The sequence below is a fragment of the Protopterus annectens genome, chromosome 7.part0, assembly GCF_019279795.1.
Source record: "Protopterus annectens isolate FY-2018-M chromosome 7.part0, PAN1.0, whole genome shotgun sequence".
Classification (NCBI taxonomy): domain Eukaryota; kingdom Metazoa; phylum Chordata; order Ceratodontiformes; family Protopteridae; genus Protopterus; species Protopterus annectens.
Genome location: NC_056739.1, coordinates 254,238,631 through 254,265,272, shown reverse-complemented (window position 1 = coordinate 254,265,272; position 26,642 = coordinate 254,238,631). Strand labels below are relative to the sequence as shown.

At 41.1% G+C, this 26,642-nt stretch overlaps 1 protein-coding gene across 1 annotated transcript in view; it reads left to right on the top strand.

The window, feature by feature from the left end:
- Window positions 1–26,642, top strand: part of LOC122806380 (zinc finger protein 883-like) — a 181,119-nt gene that overhangs the window by 141,406 nt on the left and 13,071 nt on the right. The window lies entirely within an intron of this gene.

Sequence of the window (26,642 nt, the reverse complement as noted above, 5' to 3'; positions counted from 1 at the left end):
TGTATTAATTATAATATATAATAACTAAATTATATACCTTGTTAATACAGCACCACTTAGAGTGTGTTTTATAGTTTTGAACATTTTTTCCATTAATCAATGAAACAAAACATATGAACCAATAATGACAAATTGCCCAATTCAGAACATTTCCACCATAAAAGGCCACTTAAACGTCTAGCACTACAATCTACCAATATCAGTCAATATGCACAATCTCTGCAGAAGTAAAAGTCATCTGAATAATTTCACATTAAAGAGATCTGAAACTAATGGAGAGGTTGTTGCTAAAAAACAGCTTTATATTTCAGTGTTTCATCTACAAATTCAGTGCCTACTGCCCTTAAACAATAAATTGCCTATGTTACATTTAAAAAAAATGCTAAGCTTGTTTATTGCAATAGGAATAAGTGACAAGCGGAAACACAGGTTCATAGTTACTAGGCATCTCATCCAAAGGAAGACATACTCAGGACTGCAGCACTCCACCCCCTTAAAATACAAATCTACATGTGGTGGGAGTAGAACCTACAGCCCTCTACATCAAGATGCAAGTATGCTACCTGCTATGCTACTAAGACTGTTTTGACATTCTGCACCACAACAGTGATACCATTTGCTAAACAAAACAGTTGCACATTTTAAGCAGACTTAGCATGAACAACAGTAAACATCTCCTCCCTTGAAGCTCACAATTCCTTGAAAATGTATGTGAACATAAATTCCACCTGCTAACTCTAAATAAGGCATTTCACTCTCACACATGCATACCTCAACCTCTTAGTGCAAGAAATCTGGGCAAAGCCTAAAATAAATAGGGACGGATTATAAATATTGCTGTCATGAATGTAATAATTGTAGAATAACAGGATTTGTGTTAGTATGCATTTTTCTAAAGGATATGACATCTAAAACTCAAATGTCTGTTATTATTTAGCAACTTCAATCATTTTTATTTATTTGGCATTTGTTAACCGGGATAGTCCATCTGTGCAAAATCCCTTTTTCAGTGGAGGAATATGGGGCAGAAATCTGGACATTCTGAAAAAACCTGGACAGCTGAACACACACACACACACACACACATACACACACACACACACACACACACACCTCAATCTCTTAGCACAAGAAATCTGGAAAAGCCTGCTATAATGTTGGGTACAAAGGCCCAAACTAGGGCCACATTTAGAAAGTTGCTAGAATAACAGGATTTGTGTTAGAATGAATTTTCTACAGGATATGAAGTCTGAAAATCAAATACATGTTATTATTTAGTAACTTTAATCCTTAGCTCATCCCAGCGATTTGTCAAAAAAAAAAAAAAACTGAATTTTTATGAGGAACAGACCAAAAAGATAAGGCAAAAGTCTGGACATTCTGTGGAAATCTGTACCGTTGATAGTTCAACACACACATACATCCCCTGACCCCCTTAGAAAGTTCATAGAACAACAAAGTTTGCATTAGTATGCATTATCTGAGGATATGAAGTCAAACTCAAATGCCTGCCATTAATTTCTGACTTCAGTCTTCAATGATTTGCCAAAAGAACACAATTTTATGAGAAACAAACTGAAAATATGAGACAAAAATCTGAATTGTGAGGTATGAAAGTTTTCTACAGCCAATAAACATTTTTAAGAAAAGAAAATAGCACAATACATACATTACTTCATAAATACTGTCATACTTCCATGGATTTATATCACTTATTGTTTATTTTGACCTTTAACATGCAAGATTTTGTAGGCATATATGCAAACAAGGAGCCATATTGTCCGTAAAAGAAAAAAAAAAGAAAGAAAAAGAAAAACTCTCTCTCTCGCTCTGTCTAGGCCAATGGACTGTCTAAGTGCAGGCTGCATCTTCACAGTCTTTAGGCAGCAGACTGCTTACAACCAAGCTTCACAGGATCATAAGAGGTTACTAGGCTAATGGCCCTGACTGAGGCCCTTACAAGCCTAGCCAAAGTTTTTCCCCCTTTTAAATGGTGCTATTAGTAGACCTGACTTAACAACAGACACAGGACAAGATACATTTTTAAGTTTCTGCTTTTTCTTCCTAGGGAAATCCCTGGAATGGGACTGACTCATGACAGGAGCACTAGCCTGGAATCAGGTACCTTACCCCAGCTAAGCAGTATACCTTCAACCACTCATGTCTGGAAGGTCAACCAAAGTGTTTTTTCCTTGCCCAGTGAATCAGCCTTATAGCTGCAGGGAATATGTCAATCTCCCAGTCATTAATGGCTTCCTGAAGAGTTGCAGCTAGAGGAACCAGAAGGCAAAAGATGGATCATCCAAGGAAACAGCTTTGGCCACAAAAGAGTCACTCACCAATGACTGAGGCAGTGATGGAGACAGATACACAAGGAATTCTTAACTTTCTTTTTGCCCACTGAGTGGCACCCAGCTACAGTTATCCCACTCCATAAGGGGCGATCCAACTTGGATCCTAGGAACTACCGCCCCATCACTCTGACGAGCCTGATCTGCAAGTCCATGGAAAGTATTATCATGGAACTTATAAATAAAGAGATTGACAACCTACAAACACTGGACCCCACCCAAGTTTGGGCTCATGAAGGGCCGATCTTGTCTCCTGAACTTGATTGACTTCTTCGAATCAGTCTCCAGAGCCGCGGACGAGGGTAAGGTGGTCCACACAGCCTATCTGGACCTTGCCAAGGCCTTTGACACCATCCCCCACTCTGGAATCATAGATAAACTTACTAAGCTGGGCACTGATCCCTACGTCACTCGATGGGTTGCCAACTGGCTTACTGACAGAACCCACAATTTAAAAGTAGCTGACGCCAAATCCAGCTCCAAACAAGTGACAAGTGGAGTACCTCAGGGTTCAGTCCTGGGACCACACTTGTTTGGCATCTACTTCTCTGATATATAGGCCAATACTAATGGACTCTGGCTAACAAAGTTCGCAGATGACTACAAACTGGGAGCCATTATTGAATCTCCAAATGATGGAGATACTCTACAAAAGGGCCTTACAGAAACAGATGCTTGGTGCCAGAGCCATGGGCTCAAGCTCAGTGCCTAGAAAAGTATAGTTATCCCCTTTGGGAAAAAACATGTACCCGTGAATTACCACATAGGTGGCAGTACACTAAACACCGAAAGTGTGATAAGAGACTTAGGGACACAGGTGGGCAGTGGTCTCACCTTCGATAACCACATAGTCAGTCAGGAAATCCTTCTATGTGGCACATCTCATCACTAAGGGCTTTTCATCCAGAAAAAAGGAGGTCATTGTCCCACTGTACTCATCCCTCATTAGACCCATTATAGAATACAATGCCCCATTCAGTATGTACCTCTCAAGACATCTGCAACAACTGGAAAGGCCACAGAAATACCTCACTAAAAGAATCACAGGCCTAAAGCAGATGCCCTATGCTGTGGAAGTAGAACCTATAGCCTTCTACATCAAGATGCAAGTATGCTACCTCCTGTGCTACTAACACTGCTTTAAAATTTTATATGGCATTAGTGATACCATTTGCTGAACAAAACAGTTGTACATTTTAAGCAAACTTAGCATGAGCAGCAGTAAATTTTTCTTCCCTTGAAGCTCACAATTCCTTAAAAATGCACTTGAAAATAAATTCCACCTGCTAACTCTAACTAGGGCATTTCACTCTCTCTCACACACACACCTCCCTCATCTTAGTGCAAGAAATCTGGACAAAGCCTAAAATAAATAAATAGGGACAGATTATAAATATTGCCTTCATGAACTTAGAAAATTGCTAAAAATAACAGAATTTGTTAGTATGCATTTTTCTAAAAGATATGACGTCTAAAGCTCAAATGTCTGTTATTATTTAGCAACTTCAATCCTTTTAGGCGGAATATGGGGCAAAAACGTGTACAGCTGAGGGGTATGCTACCTCACTCTTATACATACATACACACACGCACACACACTACCTGTCAATCTCTTAGCACAAGAAATCTGGACAAAGCCTGTTATAATGTTGGGACAAGGGCCCAAAACTAGGGACCCATTTAGAAAGTTGCTGCAATAACAGGATTTGTGTTAGAATGCGTTTTCTAAGAGATGAAGTCTGAAGCTCAAACAAATATCATTATTTAGCAACTTTAATCCTTAGCTCATCCCAGTGATGTAAAAAAAATAATTTTTATGAGGAACAGACCAAAAATATGAAGCAAAAATTTGGACATTCTGTGAAAATCTTTACAGTTCTGAGTTATGACACACACCAATACATACCCCTACCTCCATAGAAAGTGGATAGAAGAACAAATTTTGTATTAGCATGCATTTTCTGAGGATATGAAGCCTAAAACTGAAATGTCTGCCAATATTTTGACTTCAATCCTTAGTGATTTGTAAGTAAAAACACAATTTTATGAGAAACAAACCAAAAATATGAGGCAAAAATCTGAATAATTGTGAGGTATGACCCCCCTTACTTACACACACACACACACACACACACACACACACACACACACACACACACACACACACACACACACACAGACCTACCCCCCTCTCTGTAGAGCAGGTGTTTGCTTTACCACTAGTTGTCTTTAAGTGAAGGAATTCAAAGAGTGCTGCGTCATTTGTAGTATAGAAGTCTAAGCTGAAATCACCCCTCGGGAAGTCTGTATGATATTGAAGAGAGGGGCAAAGCATTTAGTCTATCAGAATGGCTAAGGGTACTCAGACCTGAGATCTTTTTAGAGAGGAAACATTGAGGGCTGTCAAGTTACTTTAGATGCTTAGGAAGGTATATGCCATAGGGTACATGCTTCAAATAGCAAGCTAGTTATTATCCAAAATCCAATCGTAATCCTCTGTATTAAGCATTGATCAGTGCTATTATGCTCTAGCCTCACATAAAAGTTTCAACAGCAGCACCACAGAACAGAGATGGAAACGTAACAGCCTTAAAAGCTGTAGTACAATTTGCACTGAGTTTTGACTGATGTAACAATCTAGGTTGTTAAAAGGAATAAATACAAAAAGCAGTGTACACTGCCTACAACACAAATTTTAATATAGCGCAAGTACAGAAATTAAAAACCACCACTCAAAGCTATAAATGGACCAAGAGAGCAGATTTTTTACTGCATTTAAAAAATATTTAAAAATGCATAAATAGCATTGAGTGGTCAGTACTTGTATACTTTTAGGCCTTCCACACATGTTACACTTTCACACTACAAAGGACATGTTAACGATGAGACACTTTGAAAATGTCTTGTTTGTAGCTATAGTCAGGAAAAATGCATAAGGTCACTATAGTAATGGAAATCTCAAAGCACTTCCTTTACAGAGAAGGTACGCACACAAGTAGATTATATATATATGTTTAATCAGAAAACCAGTTTTATCATATATTCAGATGCATACGTTAATGCCTGCATCACCTAATCATTTTAACCACTATAAATAAGAGCTAACTTATTCAATCACTAATAGTACCAAAAAAAAAAAAACAAAACAAAAAAAAAAAAAAACCCAGATAATTCAAAAGTGGAAAAGCTACAGTAAAGTACTAAATATATGCATTTAATTAGTTTTTACTTCATACAATGACCTAAAGCTTACATGTGATTTGTTTTGGAAGTAACCAGCATTTCACCCAGCAGTGTTATTTTGTAAACACTGTCCATATGTCACTATCAAGTGAAATGGAATGCAGTTTACAGAGTATTGCCCTCCCTGACTTGCTATCTCCATAAAAAAACTACACATACCTCCAACACCTTTAGTCAGATATTCCATGGCTGTGCTTAGTTTAACAGTACTTATTTTAACAGTAAGCAAACATCTTAAAGTATACTGAGCAAAAGTGGAATATGCATAAAATACATTTTAAGCTATTTATGTTTCTTAATTTACATTATCCTTCACCAGCAACACATAGAAGTGATCAGTTGGGATAGTTTAATGTCCTTTCTTGAAAGATCAAGTAATGAATAACTTACACAAATTAAAAAGCTAGCAGACTACATGTCAACATTAACAATGCATAACTGTATTTATTTTACACAAATACGATTTTAAAATGCCCAGAACTTGTATCCCTTTCTCACAACTGCCCATCTCTCACCCTGTTGTTGGTACACAAATACGATTTTAAAATGCCCAGAACATGTATCCCTTTCTCACAACTGCCCATCTCTCACCCTGTTGTTGGTCCCAAGGTCTCATTAAACTCCCCAGACAAGCATGCACACTTTACTCAAATGGCAGGCTCCGGTCAGGCCTCATGACTATGCAGATAGGATCTTTCCACAAATTAGAACACTCACTGTTTTCTTTAACAGCTTCCATTAACTCTGTCTTCACTTTTACATCGTGCAGACATGGTTAACAGGAACTTGAGCTGTGCGATCCGCAGGTCGGGATTTTTTATTTCCAAGAACAGAAAGCCAGCTCTAGGTACCAGAACACACTGAATGAAATGCACCTACATTTGACACACTAGGAGCAGCCCTCCCCGAGTGGCACATAAGATGAAAACAGGTCGCAAACACTTGTTGCATCTGTGCGGCTGGACGGGATGTAAAGGACATTCTTAAAGAGGAACGCCCTTTAAAAAAAAAGAAGTGTTTTTTTGTTTGTTTTTTTTTGTTTTTTCTTAATTAAAATAAATTTCCCAGCCAGCCCGGTTCCAGGGGGGGTGTAATTGCACCCCCTTGCACCTGCCTGCGGGTGCCCTTGATTACAGAGTACCAGACTCTCACTAGTAACTCTTCAAGAATCCTACTGCGGATCCAGAGACCATTTCCCAGGGACCAAAGGGTATTAAGGCTACTGCTGCCAAAAACCCTACCCTCTCTGATAGAGACCCTCTCTGATAGAGATTCCAGGGCCTTGGACAGATGGTGTAAGAAGCTATACACTTCTACTACTTTGGCCATTAGGGACTTAAATTGCCAGTTTCATATGTTAAAGTTTCAGCAGCATATTTTGGGACTACTTAATCAGAAAATGATGTTGATTCCTGACTGTGCTGAACATAAAGAATTACAGGATTTAATGCATTCTGCTGAACAAGTTGGTAAACGTACTTTGCAATGTGGTTTTGACTATTTAGAAGCATCTTGCAGGGCTGTTGTCACTGGGTCTATACTTAGAAGGCATGCTTGGTTTAAGGAGCAAAACATGCCAGATCATGTTAAAGCTAAATTACTGGATGCTCCCTTAAACCAAGACCGCCTGTTTGGCAACAAAGCAGAAGTCCTTAAACAGATGGAGGAAAAGCTAAATCTATGCAAACTGTTAAAGATTTCCTGCAAGTACAACCTCCCAGATTTAGTAGGCATTGGCCTTCTAAGAAATGTTCCTTTCCAGTCTCTTCCAGGCCCTCTCAGTCCAAACCCAGGAACAGCAGACCACCTAGGTTACAGTCTCAGGCTACTCACAGGCCTAAGCAGTGGGAGGCTCCCACTTCCAAAGCTGGAAGTAGTAAGACACCCCCCATGGAAAAAATGTCACAGTGAATTAACCTTAACCCTTCCAAGCGCTGCTCAGCTGCCTGCTCCCTTAGGAGGAAAGCTCGCCCTGCATGCTAAAAACTGATAACTCATTATCCAGGACAAATGGGTTTTAAATATAGTTTTCCAAGGATACAGATTCCACTTCCACACCTTACCAACCAGAAACGGTTGGCCAGACCTACCCTCAAATCACTGGGCAGAGGCTCAACAGCAGGTTGTCTCTCTTCTAAGTATCAGGGCTATTCAACCTGTCCCAGCAGAAGACAGGGGACAAGGTTTTTTACTCAAGACTTTTCCTGGTACCCAGAAAAGACAGCTCCTGGCATCCTATCCTGGATCTCTCTATTCTAGACATCCTTTTGATAATCCCAAGATTCAAAATGTTAACACTTCAACAGCTGCTCCCTATACTGGGCAAAGATGCCTGGTTGTCAACCTTAGACTTAAAGGAAGCTTACCTTGCACATTCCAATAATGGAATCTTGCAGGAAATACCTACGCTTCAGAGCAGGCTCCATGCACTATCAGTTCTCTTCACTTCCCTTTGGCTTATCTACTGCACCCAGGGTATTCATGAAGTGTCTAGCTCCAGCCATTGCATTTTTCAAGCAGAGAAATATTAAGATATACCCATACCTGGACGATTTTCTGGTTCAGGCAGAAGGCCAGGACTTGCTATTTAAACATCTGGCATTTGTAAGGAAACTTCTAACCTTGCTGGGGTACACCATAAACAAAAATAAATATCACTTAGTACCCTGCCAACAGATTGTATTCCTGGGAGCAACCTTGAACACAATTTCCCAGATGGCTTTCCTCATGCCAGAGAAACTAGTTTATTTGACAGCCTACTTCAAAGTACTGGCCACAAAGGCCCAGCTATCTGCAAGGAAAATCCTGAAATCCCTGCGGTTCATGGCCTCTTGCATTCTACTAATTCCATATGCAAGATTGCACATGAAGAAACTGTAATGGTATCTGAAAAGCCTATGGTGCCAACATTCTCAGGACCTGGAAACAATGATTCTTATCATTCCTTGTATAAAGACAGAGTTCGTTGGTGGGCAGAGGTCTGCCACCTCAACAAGGGGCTCCCTTTCAATCTACCCCCTGCTGCCCAAACCCTAACAACAGATGCATCAGACTATAGATGGGGGGTTGACTTGGCAGGGCAGTGCATTCAGGGCAAATGGAACCCACGTCAGATGCACCTGCATATCAACCAAAAAGAAATGTTAGCTATACAGAATTCCCTGACAGCCTTCAAGGACCACATCCTTCCAGGACAATTATTGGTAAAGACAGACAACACCACAGTTATGTGGCACATAAACAAGCAGGGGGGATCCCACTCAGACCCTCTCTGCAGACTAGCCATGGCTCTGTGGAACACAGCCTTGAGCTACCAAGTGCACCTACAAGCTCAATTCCTGCCAGGCAAGCTAAATTCACTGGCAGATGACCTAAGCAGAAATCTCATGGACCCACACGAGTGGAAACTGAAACCAAAAATTTTCAACCTCTTGAGGAACAAATGGGGGACTCCAGAAATAGACCTTTTTGCCTCCCTCTAGAACTACCAATTGGACAAATTCTGCACAATGACTCCCCACAGTCAAGCTTGGAAAGTGGATGCCCTGTCCTTTACCTGGGAAAGCTTCTTGGTTTATGCCTTTCCCCCTCTGCCTCTCCTCTCGAAGGTTCTGCTAAAGATCAAACAAGACAAACCAAGGACAATACTAATTGCACCAGACTGGCCACGCCAGCATTGGTACCCCCTCTTGCGCAGTATGATACTGCTGGAGCCATGGCACCTACCTCAGACACCTTCCTTGCTGTCCCAGCAGGCGGGCCAGATTCTGCACCCTCAGCTTCAAACCCTGAACCTTGCAGCCAGGCTAATCCCTTGAGCTGTCCAATAGCATCCCTCAGTAAGCAGGTGTTAGATGTTATTCTGGAAGCAAGGAGGCCTATCACTGGAAAATGTTATGCTGAAAAGTGGAAAAGACACTGTTCCTGGAGCAAAACTCAGGGGATGGGCACAACAGTGCCCAGCTTACCTCATATTCTTCAGTACTTAACAGAAATGCTCCACAAGGGCCTATTCTTCTCGTCAATTAAAATTCATGCCTCTGCCATTTCAGCACATTATAATACTGAACCACACCTCTTCTCTCACCCCCTGCTAAAGCAGTTACTCAGAGGGGCCAAAAATTTAAGACCTCCCAGGCAAGCCCCTACTCCAGCCTGGGACCCTAACTTTGTATTTGAAAAGCTCACTCTCCCTCCATTTGAACCAGCTGCAACTGCAGAGTTATAATTCCTTTTTTGGAAAACAGCCATCCTTCTAGCCATCACTTCAGCAAGAAGAGTGTCTGAATTACAGGCCCTCATGACAGTGGAGCCCTTCATTATCTTCCATGCAGACAGGGTTTCCCTCAGGACCAATCCTTCCTTTATGCCCAAGGTGGTGTCTAGTGTGGTCCTAAATCAGTCCATTCATTTACCTCCTTTATTCCGGAACCCACAAATCAAAGGTGCAGAGACAACTTAGATTTTATTTGGACAGGACCAAGCCTGTCAGAAAATCTGAACAGCTGCTAGTTGGCTTTGCTGCAGGGGCAGAGGGGAAGGCCATTTCAAAGCAAACCATTTCTAAATGGATAGCCCATTGCATTAATTTTTGCTATAAGCACCATACCACATGCCTATTTTTTTTCTAAATCCAGAGCTGGTTTTGCCACTGCAGTCTTGCAGGGCTTAATAGCTGGTCTTAATGATCTCTAAATTCCTCCTCCCTTCCTTAGCTTTGGGAATCAACCTAAATGTAATGACTGCAACAGTAAAACACGAATAACATAGTACAGTTGCTGGAGGTGTAACCTAACATATAATTGCTTCCCATTATGGGGGCACCTGACATCTGGGGCAAGAAAAACTGATATAATGGCGTGGGCTGCATGTTTTATACCCCTGATGACCTGACGTCATGGAAGAAGAGACTGCATCCAACACAGGAATCCAAGACTTTGATATTCAGGCCGGCTGAGGGCTACCTGCAGGCAGATGACCCAAATGTAATGACGGCAACAGTGAATACACTCGAGCATCTACATTTATGGTAACCGTGCACAACTGTACTTTTCCTGACATCACAACCAATGTCTGTATTAAAATAACTTAAAATAAAAAAACAATTTAAGTCCTTGCACAAGTGATATCATGTACTTCATAGATTAGCTTTTCCCTCTCTTCATAGAGAAACTGTTACATACCAGTTTCTCTACCCCTTAATGGTTCATAATTATCAGCTACCTAGATATATCTTGAAGAGTAATGTGATGCCTTTTCATGTACAACTTCTTCTTCTTCTTCTTCTTCTTCTTCTTCTTCTTTCGTCTTTTTCCCGGTTAGGGGTCGCCACAGCGGATCACCTTGTCCGCACATTGAATGGCAGTGGAGTTTTACAGTGTCGAGTTGCCAGCCCGGCGCCCAACCTTCCACAGAAGGCACACTCACACGCACACCTAGGGCCAATTTAGAGTGTCCAATCCACCTGCAGCATGTCTTTGGGATGTGGGAGGAAACCGGAGCACCCGGAGGAAACCCACGCGACCACAGGGAGGACATGCAGACTCCGCACAGAAGGCACCCCAGCCGAGGATCGAACCGGAGAACCTCTTGCTGTGAGGCGGCAATGCTAACCACTGCACCACCGTGGCCGCCCCGCCTTTTCATGTACAACAAATTCTTTAAATATATTGTAATGAGCAATCATTGTTCTAGATGTATGATTTCTTTGCAACTTTACTTTTGAAAGGATAAAAGATTTAATTTTATATCTGTACCTCTACCAAGTGGGCCTAGTTTCTAGTGACCATGTGATACTTGGGTACATTGCAGACAATATAGATGTATGCTTTTACCTTGGCAAAGAGGCTTAATGGCCTCTCTACTTTGCCTTCTTATTGTTTGTTAGTGCCTGCGTCACAAAATGAATGCCCTATTTGTATGCTGGGCTTGAGACTTATAAATGTGACAGAGCACTGGGAGGTTCAAATTATAGTGCTGGTCAAGTTTGCACGATTTTGCAGTCCGATGTTATTAAACATGTATGTTGCTCTAGGTAGTCTGACATTTGAAAAATAGTTTTTTCCTAATATGAAATCCTAAAGAACATGAATAAATTATCTGTCTGCATCCTTTAATTGAAAAATACATCTGTCCGTCTCCTTAAATTAGATACTCAAGCAGTTAATGTTACTGCCTCACTTTTGTCGTCCCCTAGTTACATGCTTATTTAGAATACATTTTGTTTAGGATATGTAAACCTACCTATGGTTGTAAGTGTGTTACACTGGGTGTTCTAATATACAACAGTTTCACAAAGATCTTTCTTGTATGTATTAGTGAGTCAGGGCTATTCACCTAGAGAGGGAGAAAACAAATTCAAAAACAATTGATAATTTTCAGATATTGATTAGTAATCCATCAGGTCATTCCTAGAACAAAGATACAGGAAATTCTCTTTAAGATACATAACCCTTGGAGTGGAAGCAGTGCTAGAAATAAACAATGAAGGAATCAGAAAGAATTCATTGACTACCTTATGAATACAAATATTTTATGCAATAAAGGGGGTGAAAGGTTTTGTATTACATGAACATACAAGTAATACATTAGTCTGCACAAGGAAGCAGAAAACTCTTATCTGTGTATTCATAATATTAATTAATACATATTAGCTGACCTGATGTAAATAATCCTAACATATACATGACTTAATATGTCTAATGTCTCCCTACCTGCATGCTTGAAGAATACACCAGTCCACAGCTTTTTAATACATGTAAGATTCTAACTATTACTGGATAACATGAATCTTTCAGTTACTGTGGCACTACAGTATACAAGTTTCACTGTATACTGACTGGGTTACTCTGATTGAAGAAACTTGTGTAGTTCATGTAAAAGGTTATAGTAGGGCTGATCTCTTGACATCAGTGGATACTAGACCATTATATATGTCTAGACTGTTACTTCTTGCCTTTTGCATTAATACTGTTCATCTTCTAGGCTAAAAGTTTAAAATATTTAAATAAGTTGAACATAAATGATAACATCTCAAAAAGCTGTATTTTTTCTTTTTAAATTTACAAAATAACTTCCCTCTTATTAATAACATGGTTCAGCTTTTAGTCTAATAAGAGGCTGCTTGTCTCTTTAAAAATATGAGGAAGTGCGTACGTGCATTGACGTTATATTTCCAAACTATTGTGTCTTCCACATTTGTACATTTAGTCCTCACAGTCTACAAATCTAGTGTAGGTGAATGTTTCTGACTTATGTTACTGTCTTGATGGCAAACAGAGAACAGAGGAAACGGAGAGATCATTTCAGTGTTTAATGTACACAGACCCAGTGTAGAATCAGTATGTTTTAACAGTATTTCCTTTCCTTTTCTCCCTCATCCTACCACATGTTTCTCTCACTCTCGCTCACTCACTCTATCGTATTATATTAGTTCTGTCAAATGGTTACATCACTAAATGTTATGTCTGTTGTATTTATTAATTGTAGAGGAGTTGTTTGGATATCTGTGAGAAGGCTTGGTGCTCTCATGGGCTCGCGGCTTCTGCACAAGTAAAAATTGTCCATTCACAACCTCTCTGAATGTTGTATATTTGAATGAAATGAGTTTAATGGAAGGAAACCGCAATAATCATTATCAAAGTATATGCAACTGTCTTCCGATTGTCTATTCAATTCATTCATAAGAAAGAAAAAAAGAGAAAAAAAAATTACAACATTCATTTACTTGTGAACAATGTCTATCATAACGTATATCCTAGGCTATACCAAGACATGGTCTGAGAACAGTCCCATACCAGTTAAAGTGACTATATATCAATATGCTTTCATTTGTTGTATTCATGTTAATCTCCGCTTTTTTTCTCCCTTTCCCTTGATACCATCGATACTTCTCGCCCTTCCCTCCCCTCTCTTCCAATTGTGATAAGAAAAAAAATAGCAATTCTTTGTAGTAAATACTACTTATTATTACTTATCATTCTTACATTTGCCATAAGTGCTTTTATACTAAATTAATTAATATAGAATAAATATCTTACAGAGTGGGGAAGAAAGAAAGAGAAAGAATAAAGAAATAAGAGTAGAGTAAAAAAAAGTAGAAAGGAGTATAAGTAGTGAGACAACTGTTTTTTGTTTTCTTTAGAATGAGTCTTGCATGTACTTTTTTGTTTTCTTTAGAATGAGTCTCACATTTTACTAGATTCTTTGAGAGTATTTGTAGTGACTGCATTTTTTGTTTCAGTTCTTTGTTTCTTTTTCTTTACATCAATCTAGGTATTTTATTCAGGAGATCTTTTCAGTGAAGTAGATGATGTCCAGTCCATGTCTTCTGGGATTGTAATTATATTATTGTTTTTGATGAAGGAAGATGCCTCCTCTATATTATTGAAGGTCCTCATTTCATTTGAATGGAAGATCTTGATTTTTGCAGGATATACAAGTTGAGCTTTTATTTTGTTTAGTTTTAAGTAGTTTCACAAGTGGCCAGATTTTTTTCCCTCAAGTCTAGGACTCTAGTAGGATAGTCATTATCAAATCAGATTTGGTGGTGTTTGTATTTTAAATGACTTTTTCTCCATGCTAATTTAAGTACAAGTTCTTTGTCCGCATATCATAAAAACTTTACTACAATTGATCTCGGAGAAGCATTAGGTGAGGAAGGTATAGACTTTCCTATGGCTGAATGAGTCCTTTCTATGCCACACAATAGACCTTCTTTTAAATCTACGATTTCAGGTAGCCAGGAATTTAAAAATAAAATAATGACCTCACCCTCAGTTTTCTCTGGAAGACCAAATATTCTGATATTTGTTCATCTTTATCTATTTTCTAGGTCATCTATCTTGTTGATTAGCCAGTTGTTTTGCTGCAAAAGAAATTCACTTTGATTTTCTTCCTCCTTCGATCTCCCTTCTGTGTCACAGAGAAAAGTTTCAATGTCCGATATTTTTGTTTGTTGCTGTTGTAATAATTGTCTGAAGACATCAGTTTGCTTTTGGCAGTTCTCTCTTAGATTTTCCAGATTGTCTTTAAATCCATCCATTTTCAAGGATAGCTCCTGTAGTGTGTAAGACATCAGATGGATTTCTTTCCTCAAGGTAGTTTCAGAGTGTGATTTCTTTGAGTTGCTCATTTCCACGAAGTAGTAGTTATCTCCAAATTGTTTTGACAGGACAATATTGAAGAAATGTTACTAAAATTAGTTTACAGGTGGAACAGACGTTTATCAATGATATTTGGTTGTTTTTGTTTGATGAACTTAATTATTTTTCTGTTTTTTATGTTATTTTTTGTGGAGCTTTAAAAAAGTGCTGCTGTCAGCTGGTCATCCAGGCTCTGTCCCCAGTATTTTTTTCAGATTAAAAGTTTACTGTACATTGTAAGCTATGCATCCATGGTACATATGGTTGTCTTCCCTTTTAAGACTGATGCGATAATGGCACATAATTTGAAACTTACCTCTATATTTTATTGTCACTGCATCCCAGCCCTCATCAATTGCCCTCCTGTCTAGATCCTAATGCCAGTCTCATCTAACAAATCCAAGATCGTGGCTTTATAGGTACTTTATAAAATAAGGTGGAGTGTATTGGTTTATCCCTAACAATGTGAATTTAGGGATTCAGTTGAGTAGATGCAAACATGATGTTCATCGTGTTTCACTGTTGCAGTCATTACAGTTGGGTTATCCTGCTGGCAGGCGACCCGCAGTCGGCCCAAGTTCCAAAGTCTTGGTCCGGCATCGGTTGCTGTCGCCTCTTCCCTGATGTCAGTGCGCTAGGGGTATAAAAGCTGCAACCAACGCCATTTTCTCTTTCTTTCTTGCCACACGGTGCCCGAAGCAGAAGCAGTTCACAAGTGCCTGTCGGCTGACTCCAGAGATTTTCAAAATTGAGTTTCAGAACCGAAGTCTTCAATAAAGCTAAGTACCCCGTTGGGGAAACTTTTTCTTGCTCCAGACCGATGTCAGTAAAAGTTAATAATTTTATTTCTTGTGGGAAGCAAATACCTCATAAGGACTTTCACTCTTACTGTATTCCTTGCCTAGGCCCTGACCACGACGTTACTAGTTGTCGGTTTTGTGCTAGATTCAATAAACGTAGTATTAAACGTCGGTTTGATTTTGCTTTCCATTATCTTGGCCGAAGGTTTAATTACATAATGCCGTCGGAACAACCGACGACCGGAATTTATAAAAAACGCAAAGACAAAGAAAAGGACAGGCATCCAAGGTCCAAAACCAATGATGAAGCCTCTTCTAGGCCAGTCGCCGGTTCACCAGTTCTCAGTGAGGCGCTTTCGCAGCCCCTGACATCGGCTACCTCAGAGCCACAGGCCATAACCAACAGCTACGTGGAGACACAGAGGCCTGTGGAAACTCAAGGTATTGGGCCTATGGAACCTATACCCTCAGATGGGTCCGGAGCCGCTGAGCAGGCATCGGCTTCTGAGGGTGTTTTCAGACCTTCACAGCTTAAAATTAAGACCACTACAGCAGCAAAGGCAAAGTCAAAAACACCATTAAAGACAAGGAAACAAGTACAGCATTCTCCTGAACAGTCGTCCATGCCAAAGAAACAGATGCTTAAAATGGCCGAAGACCTAATTACTTTAATCAGGGGTTCCCATCCCCCTCCTGACAAAAGGCCTAGGCAAGGCACTAATTATGATTCCTCTGACCAAGTTTCCATTTCCTCTGATTCCTCTTCTGATCAGGGATATTCTCTCCCTCCCTATGAGGACTCTGATGCAGAAGAGTCCATTCCTTCAGCCTCTCCGCCTGAGGATTATTCCTTTGGGAAAACCCTGCACACCATGAGGGAGCATTTCCATTGGGAGAGCCAGGATTATTCAGAATCCAAGAAAAGGCTCAGAGACTTCCTTTTAGTGTCTCAGCACAGGCCCCTGGCTATCCCCCCTGTGCTTGATATTGTTGATGATGTTTTTTCTGAATCCAGTATGTCTCCTGATTCTTTAACCCCTGCACCGGTCAAGCTAGAAAGGTACTACAGGGTCCCTGACTCTCAGAAATTTCTTTACAAAAACCCCGCTGCAGACCCAGAAACAATTTCTCAGGGTCCAAAAGGGGTTACGGCTTCTACTGCTAAAAATCCTGTCCCCTCGGATAGGGATTCCAGAGCCCTGGACAGATGGGGGAAAAAAGTTTACACTTCTGCTACTTTAGCTGTAAGAGCTTTAAACTGTCAGTTTCACATGCTTAAATACCAACAGTACCTCATGTCATTGTTGAAACAGAAAATGGTTTCAAATACAGAAGGTCCCAACAGTAAGGAAATACAGGATTTATTGCATGCATTTGAACGAGTGGGAAAGCATACTCTGCAATGTGGTTTTGATTCATTAGAGGCTTCTTGTAGAGCCGCAGTTTCAGGCTCTGTTATTCGAAGGCATGCTTGGTTGAAAGAACAAAGTTTACCTGACCATGTTAAAGTAAAATTATTGGATGCTCCATTACAGCATGATACTTTGTTTGGTGTTAAGGCAGAAGAGGTGTTAAAGAAAATGGAGGATAAAGCAAAGTCAATGCAGACAGTGAAAGATTTCTTACAGGTTCAACCACCTAGGTTTAGCAGAAACTGGCCTTCAAAAAATTGGTCCTTTCCACTGTCAGACAGGCCACAAAGAGGCAGATTTCAGCCCCAAGGCTCTTACAGACCTAAACAATGGGGTGCTTCAGCCCCCAAAGGAGAGGAAGACAAATCACAACCTTATAGGAAACAGTCCCAATGACATCCCTCTGCAAATGCCAAGCACTTACCTTTTGACAGCACCCCTAGGGGGAAAGCTAGCACTTTTCTCAGAAAATTGGCACATGATCACCCAGGACCAATGGGTGCTGAATATTGTTTCTCAGGGTTACAGGTTCCACTTCCACACGCTTCCAAAACCAAAAGGCATGCCAGACCTGCCACAAAACCAATGGGCAGAGGCACAAAAACAGATTGCTGCTCATATGGACATGGGAGCTATTCAAAAAGTTCCACAGCAAGAACAGGGACAAGGATTTTACTCAAGACTTTTCTTAGTACCCAGAAAGGACAAAGCCTGGAGACCAATACTGGACCTGTCAATCCTAAATACTTTCCTGGATGTTCCGAAATTCAAAATGTTAACACTACATCAACTTCTACCCATGCAGAGCAAGAAGGCTTGGCTAGTTACTTTGGACCTCAATCCCCAATCAGACAATCTTGCAGAAGATACCTCAGATTAATAGCAGGCTCAATGCATTACCAATTCTCTGCACTGCCCTTTGGCTTATCTACTGCGCCCAGGGTCTTCACAAAATGCCTGGCACCAGTAATTGCATTTTGCAGACAAAAAGGAATTCAGATATATCCCTACTTGGACGACTGCCTTATTCAAGCATAGAGCAAGGACATTCTTCTAAAGCATCTGGCGTTTGTAAAAAGATTGCTAATTTGCCTAGGGTACACAGTAAACGAAAATAAATCAAAACTAGTGCTCTCTCAAGAGATAATATTCCTGGGTGCACGCTTAAATACAACTGCCCAGATGGCTTATCTCACGCCATACAAACAAAGGCAACTGACTCATTACTTTCAAATGATGGCAACAAAGACCCAGCTCCCTGCAAGAAAAATTCTGCAGGCTTTGGGCTTCATGGCATCCTGCATCCTGCTAATTCCATATGCAAAACTGCATATGAGTAAACTACAATGGTATCTAAAAAGTGTTTGGACTCAGCATTGTCACAGCCTGGAGACAATCATAACTTTAATTCCCTGCCTACAACAGGAGTTTCGATGGTGGGCCCAGGCCTGTCACCACAACAAGGGACAGCCTTTCACTTTACCCACAGCTAGGCAGACAATAACAACGGATGCATCGGATTATGCCTGGGGGGCACATATGGCAGGAAAATGTATTCAGGGCACGTGGCCCAAGGAACAAATGCATCTTCACATCAATCAAAAAGAGATGCTATATGTACAGAATGCCCTGTCAGCTTTCAGGGACCTACTACATCCAGGACAACTATTAATAAAGACGGACAATACCACAGTTATGTGGTACATAAACAAGCAAGGGGACACACATTCCTACCCCCTATGCAGGCAAGCCATGACTTTGTGGAACACAACACTGTCCTATCAAGTACATATGCAGGCACAATTCCTGCCAGGAACAAAAAAATACACTGGCAGATGAACTAAGCAGAAATCTCATGGATCCTCATGAATGGAAACTAAATCCACAGGTGTTCAGCATGATAACGAGGAAATGGGGACGCCCAGCCCCTCACAATAACCAAATACAGAAATTCTGCACAAGAACTTATCACTCTCAAGCACAGAAAGTGTATGCTCTATCATTCAACTGGAAAGGCCTGACAGTCTATGTCTTCCCTCCGATGCCTCTCCTTACCAAGGTACTCCTAAAAATCAGACAAGAAAGGCCAAAAATGATCCTAATTGCCCCAGACTGACCATGCCAGCACTGGTACCCAATCCTAAAGAGCTTGTCTCAAGGCCTAGCTTGGCCTCTACCTCAAATTCCTCATCCTCTGACACAACAAAACAATCAGATTCTGCACAGTCAACTCAGAACCTTAAATCTGGCAGCATGGCAGATAATGTAGCCACTCAGACTGCACCTCTCTCTAAAGCTGTTATGGATGTCATTTTAGAAGCCAGGAGGCCCAGCACTAGGAAATCTTATGCAGAATAATGGAAGAGATTCTGTGCTTAGAACCAGACACAAGGGCTTGAACCACTTGTCCCTAATATACCTCAGATTTTACAATACCTAACTGAGATGCTGGACAAAGGCCTATCTTTCTCATCAATTAAAATCCATGCCTCTGCCATTTCAGCTCATTACAATACGGAACCTCCTATTTTTTCATATCACTACTATGACAGTACCTCAGAGGGGCAAAAAATATAAGACCCCCAAGGAGAGCACCAGTACCAACTTGAGATCTCAATTTTGTTTTAGAAAAACTCACACTGCCTCCTTTTGAACCAGCCAGCACAGCTGATCTAAAATTCTTATCATGGAAAACTGCTCTGCTCCTAGCAATAACTTCAGCAAGAAGAGTCTCAGAGTTACAGGCATTAATGGCTGTGGAACCTTTCATCATTTTTCGTCAGGACAGGGTTTCTCTTAGGACAAACCCAACATTCATGCCAAAAGTGGTCTCCAATGTGGCCTTGAACCAAACCATTCATTTATCTACTTTCTACCCAAATCCCCAGAATAAAGGGGAAAGACTTCTGCACTCTTTGGATATACACAGACAGCTATGATTCTACTTGGACAAAACAAAAGCTTTCAGAAAAACTGAGCAACTGTTTGTAGCCTATGCTGCAGGATCACAAGGAAAGCCTATTACAAAGCAGACAATTTCAAAATGGATAGGCCACTGCATTCGCTTCTGTTATGCACAACATGGCAAATCAGTGCCTAAGGACATTAGGCCTCATTCTACCAGAGCAGCATCCACTTCAGCAGCTTTTCTCAGAGGAGTACCAACCAAAGACATTTTAGAAGCTGCAACCTGGAGCTCAGTGCACACTTTCACCAAGCACTACCACTTACCTCTCTACTCTAAATCCAGAGCAGGCTTTGCCACTGCAGTTTTGCAGGGCCTGGTAGCCTCTCCAAATCCTATTTAGACCCAGCCGCCCAACCTCAGCTTTGGGATTCTACCCAACTGTAATGACTGCAACAATGAAACATGATGAACATAGTACAGATGTGTACCTACCATAAATATAGATGTTCGAGTTTATTCACTGTTGCAGTCCAGGTTACCCACCATCCCCCTTTTTATTGCTGGGACATTTCTGTACTTCTCAACTCTATACAACCTATGTGGTGTATTTGCTTGTAGATTAAGGAAATGTTTATAGTAATATATGCATGTTTTTTGGCATAATTGGGGGCACATCTGGGGCAAGCAAAACTGAAGAAAATGGCGTTGGTTGCAGCTTTTATACCCCTGGCGCACTGACGTCAGGGAAGAGGTGACAGCAACCAACGCCGGACCAAGACTTTGGAACTCGGGCCAACTGTGAGTCGCCTGCCAGCAGGATAACCCAACTGTAATGACTGCAACAGTGAATACACTCTAACATCTACATTTATGGTAGGTACACAACTGTACTATCTGAACTCCCATACTGTTCAGTTGAAGAGATACTCAAAACTTCAAGATCTGGTCTAAGCAATGCCACAGCCTGTAAGTTATCCAGGGTGGTATTAAAATCAATGTATTTTAAGTAACCATTATGTAGAAGAAAGTGAACTTTGATCACTCAGTTTTGGTGAGCTAAACTTGTCTGATGATGTTTAATGCAGTTTAAGTCCCTTGCTATAATGCTGTTACTGCCATGGATAATAGAAATGAGCTAAGAAAATGCAGTCTAGGACCCCTGTATAGAGCTAGTATTGAGATAGATGAATGATTTGATAAAATAATTTCTAAACTGTCTTTGTTAAGAATTTGAGTTTGATATGTTATTTTGCTTTATACAACGTGTACTTGTTTTATTTATTTTTTATCATTCTTGCCTACGTAGCATGTGCTGTGGCTGAAAAGGGTCCTCAGATCAGTTCACTTCCCCAATCTACAAATGGTAGATTGAAACACATCCTGCAGCTGTCCTTATCGTGTGATTTTAGCAAGCAGCATAACCTCTTGTATTGAAGGAAGATTTCTCTCATTAAACCATGTTGCTGTGAAAAACATGTATACTTCATTCTCCTATAAGCAGTTCTGTATTTCTGGCACAGAGAGAAGGGATGGTAGTTAAGCAGACATTAAACTCAGTTTGTTAATCACAAAGCCAACATGAATCAGACTGGACAAGAACAGATTTAGGTGTAAGCTGTTAGTCCAGTGCCAGGATCCCTGACATCACAATTTCCTTAATGTCCATTAAACTAATCAACTATGTCTGTAACCTATTGGTAGCCCATGCAGGAATGAATGACCTGAGGTGCTCCACCAGTGGGACATGCAGTGAGACAAGAATGACATTTATTATGAATGAGTTTGTCAGCAAAGATACTGTCCTTGACTAGTATCTTACTTTTATTCAGAATGATGCCAAAACAGTTGGCTTTAACTGTTGGCTTAGTGTAATTGAGAGAGGATCCTATGGATGCCAGCCTGGTATAAGATCTTAAATAAGACCTCCTGTTTCACCAGGCATGGCTTACACATCTCATACCAGTGCTTCTACATACTGGCTAAAGCTTTTACTGACCCTATAGTGTCTTTTTTAGTCAATGTGTTGCTGTTAGACATTCCAAGTCTTGCCGTAACTCAAACTTCAATTCAGACAACATTAAGGTACCACTACTGAGTGTTAGGAGACTAAATTTTGCATACTGTCATTCTATCAGATCCCAATTGATATTTACAAATCCAAGCATATTTCTCAACTGGAAAGGCTGCAATGATTTTGTAAACGAGAAAACTAAATCCTTCAAGTATCCTGATAGATTAGCACAGTTTTCCATATACTCAGTAGCCTACAGCCTGCTCTGAGGTGACCTATATCTGGCTTTCTGAACCACAGAAGACCCAGTGATATCTGACTACCATTTCTTCGCAAAGCCTATGCTTGGGCAAATAACTGTACTATGGCTCTAAGTCTATACCAGCAATTAAACCAGACTTACTGAGTTATAGGTTCCTAACTCAGCATATTCCCAGCCTAGGGAATAAGTTACCACTACATGCCAAATAACTACCTTTTCCAGACTTTAAGGCTAATCTTGAGGACTGGGTGGGTAGTCACAAATTTATTCGAGAGTGGTCATGTGGGGCTCTGTTTGATTTGGTAGGGGAGAGTGGTTATGTGTTTATAAAGGGTGTAGAAAATGTTTCAATATACTTCGTAAAGGTGCATATGGTAAGGCATCTCGTGGTCCCCAGGATTAATTGTCTAGTATTGTTCCTATGTTGTTAAACATATAGTTGTGTTAAAAATATTGTCTAGACCCTCATAACGCATGTTGCAGCAAACCAGAGTTTTGTATTCTGTCATTGTCCTGATCAGAGCTTCACTTGAGTCTGCTAATGCTGCAGTTCCTGTGATTGATAACTATCCCAAACGGTAATTTATCCTGTTTGCCAAGACCACCAAGAAAGAAAAGAATGTGAATGAATAACTACACCATACACATGCTCAGTGTCTGCGGTATCAGGTAACTGTCGTCTGTTATATTCATTTCAAATCATCAGGAAGCAGCATTTGCAATCTGAGTCCTATGTCTGTCACAGTCCTAGGTGAGACTGCTTAAATTAATTCAGCAAAAGTGGTATCTATCTCTCATACACACACACACCCCCTTCTGAGGCAGGTCTTAGAAAATAACAATCCCTCGCTGATGGAATGTTTAAACATTTCACAGAAAGTAAAGAAGAAGAAGATAATTTCATGCTTAGCAGATACAGCTGCACTGAGACAAGAATGTTTCACCTGGGAAAGAAGCAGAAAATGTAATCTGATATTGTTAATCCTTGTTCATTCCTTATGTGTGGGTATCGGTTCCAACCTCGGAACCAAGCCGGCCATCTTCCAAGCTCGCGTCAGCTACAAACTCTCAAGCTAAAAACTCTTACCCAGAATTCCCCTCTCTCTGTTACCCTAGATTTAGTTTGCCGCATCGCCATTCGGTCATGTCAAGCTACTTCTCTTGAGCTAAGTACAATATTTTTCTTCATACTAAATTCTAAAACAGCCTTTTTCTCACAGAAAAGTTATTAGATAGTTTTCTCTTACCTTATCCCATTTAGTGTGACTATCCTTTCTTGAATCTTTTCAGTTCCTTCCCTCCTCTTTACCGCGAGGTAATTTCTTTTTTTACCATCTTTGGTAAAACCCCTTTCCTTCTTACCTTCGGGTAATTCTTGTACCATTGCTGGTATTTTTTCTGGGTTTTCTTCTTTCTTTCTAACATGGCAGATAAAAAAGGTAGTCCAGGATTTAAAAGATGTTTAGATTGTGGCCATAAATTACCTACTTCAGATGCACATTCCCTATGTACCTATTGCTTGGGTATGCCTCATTTAACAGTTGACCTGCCCTGCGGGATGTGTAAGAATTTCTCTAACAGGGTGTTGATTGAGAGGAAAAATAAGTTAATATTGAAGGGGCTACTGAAATCTTCCTTTTCAGAGGCTATTTCTGGGTTGTAGGCTTCAACCCCTCCAAGATCCCATAAGAAAAAGAGCGATGAACATATAAAGGCCAAGTCTCTTCCTTTGTCCCCTGCTGGGGACTCCCAGGAACCGAGACTCAAGAAAGGTAAGCTTTCCAGTTCGGATTTGACTTCTTCGGCTCCAGGGCTTTCGGTGCCTAGATCTTCGGCACCGAGGCTGTTGGCACCATCTCTGACTTCGGCACCGACTAGCGTGCCCTTTACCATATTGGTACCGAGGGGCTCCTCAGTTCAGACTTCTTTACTGGCACCGACTGTCCAGTCGATGCAGACTGTTATGATGTCGATGGATTTTTCGACGCCCATTGCCTTTTTGGCTCCGACAACTTACCCGGCACCAACTTCCTTCTCAGCACCGACCATTCAGTTATGGGCACCGATTATTTTTTGGTTCCAACCTTAGCGCCAACAACCACTTCGGTGCCGACCTTTTCATCGGTGCAGACCATGACTTCGGCACCGATGATTTCCTCGGTGCAGACACCTGTAGTTCAGTCCTTTACAGCCCCGTTGTTTTCAATGCAGACCTCCAATGTGGGCACAGAGCTTGCTCTGTCTTTGGATAGACCTCACCCCCCCACAGCCGTGTCTGTGAAATCCACTAGAAGACTGTCTGAACACGATGTGTTGCGTCCTGTGGATCAAGTGCTTTTGGCCAGAGGTATCCCGCCCCCCAGGACCTATCCTTCCTTGGGAGGTGATCACCCTTTACCAAAGACCCCTACTTATTCTCCTCCTTCATTGTCTTTGAAGCTCCTTGATATAGCACAGTCTTCCCCCTCTATGGTTCCCTTTATAGACCTCACTAAGGAGCCACAGTTAACTTTGAGGTAGGAGAGTTTTGCTATGACCCAGGATGTCAGCTGTGGCATACGTAATTTGGTGTCTCGCAGTCATCCAGGGACTCTGAGTCGGCAGGCTATGCCACTTAGGAGAGGGGTGGCCCCTATCCTGGGCACTCACCCCTCTTCAGGTGAACTGGCCTTTTAGCTAATGGAGAAGACTCTGGAGTCGGTTGCTGATCCTGTGCTATCACTCTCCCCGCCCTCCTTTGGACCACAATGTACACAAGTCGACCATCGCGGATACCGGGCACAAGGGCCTCGGGATACCCCTTTTTGCCCTGTCTTCCCCAGCTTCTACCTCTGAGGAAGTTCATCAAAAGAGCTTGTGCAAGAGGAAGCACATGGACTTCACAGAGGAGTCCCTTACTGAAGACACAGACTTTATGCATTTCCACCTCTCCCCCTCATTCCCCAGTTTCTGAAGAAAGCCCGCCGGTTGAAGAGCAAATTAATCCTCATAGCACCATAGTGGCCTCGTCAGATTTGGTTCCCCTTCCTTTGGCCTCACCTGCTGGATCAACCATGGAGTCTCCATCCAACCCCGGGGTTGATCTCCCATCTGCAGAATTTGATTCACCCCAATTTGAACAGCTTGAAGCTCACAGCTTGGCAACTCCAATTCCCTTGATTGCCAGGCAGAATGATCTTTCTTTGCCGGTACGTGACATTCTTATTGCATCTCATAAGTCTTCGACCAGAATGACATATCTCAGCAAGTGGAAAAGATTTACTTTTTGGCTGAAAGAAAAACAGGTAGATCCTTTTTCAGCACCAGTGTCGATAGTACTGGAGTATCTAGCCACCCTTTTTCAATCCGGTCTATCGGCCTCTACCATTAGAGTTCATTTGGCTGCAATATCTAATTTCCATGATGGTGTCCAAGACTCCTCTCTTATGTCACACAAATTTTACAAGACTGTCATAAAAGGTGTGACTCATCTAAAACCCACCTTTTAGAGAACCTATTCAACCATGGGACCTGTCATTAGTTCTACAAGCTTTGACAATGCCACCTTTCGAACCAGCTTCTTCTTGCGACCTCAAGTATTTGTTATGGAAAACCTTGTTTTTGGTCACCATTACTTCTGCCAGACGTATCTCTGAGCTTCAAGCCTTATGCATCAAGAGTCCATATTTGATTTCTCATAGAGATAGAGTGTCATTGAAAACTAATCCTTCCTTTCTGCCGAAAGTGATCTCTGAAACATCCATTAATCAAACCATTGAATTGCCAGTTTTCTTCCCCAATCATTCAAACGAAGGAGAGTATTGCCTACATACCCTAAATATTCACAGGCAAATTTGCTTCTACTTGAACAGGATTAAGACCTCTCGTAAATCAGACCAGTTATTATTGGCCTATTCTGGACCTAGATTAGGATGTGCTGTTGTTAAGGTCACATTGGCTAAATGGTTGAAAGACTGCGTGACCTTCATTTATAGACAACGTAATATTCCATTACCTACTACCATAAAGGCTCATTCTGCAAAGTCAGTGGCAACATCTGCTGCCTTCCATGCCAGAGCTTCTTTACATGACATTTGTGCAGCTGCAACTTGGGCTACCCCTCATGCCTTCATCAATCATTACAAATTGGATTTGGCCTCCAGGGGAAGAGCATCTTTTGGTTCTATGGTGCTCAGGAATGTCCTTCCATGAGAGCCTCCCAGGAATAAAGGTAGCTGGGAACTCTGTCCCACACGTAAGGAATGAACGAGGATTAACAATATCATTTAAAGAAGTTATGTCTTACTATAACATTCCATCTGTATTGTTGATCCGCGTTTAGTCATTATGACCCTCCCTCCTTCCCCCTTTTGTGGCTTCTAGTGGAGCTCACCATCCGGTTCTATTAGGTCATTTGTCCAGAGGTAGCCTCTACCTTCTTTTGACTTGCAAACTCAATCTGAGGTAACAGGGAGAGGGGGATTCTGGGTAAGAGGTTTTAGCTCGAGAGTTTGTAGTTGACGTGAGCTTGGA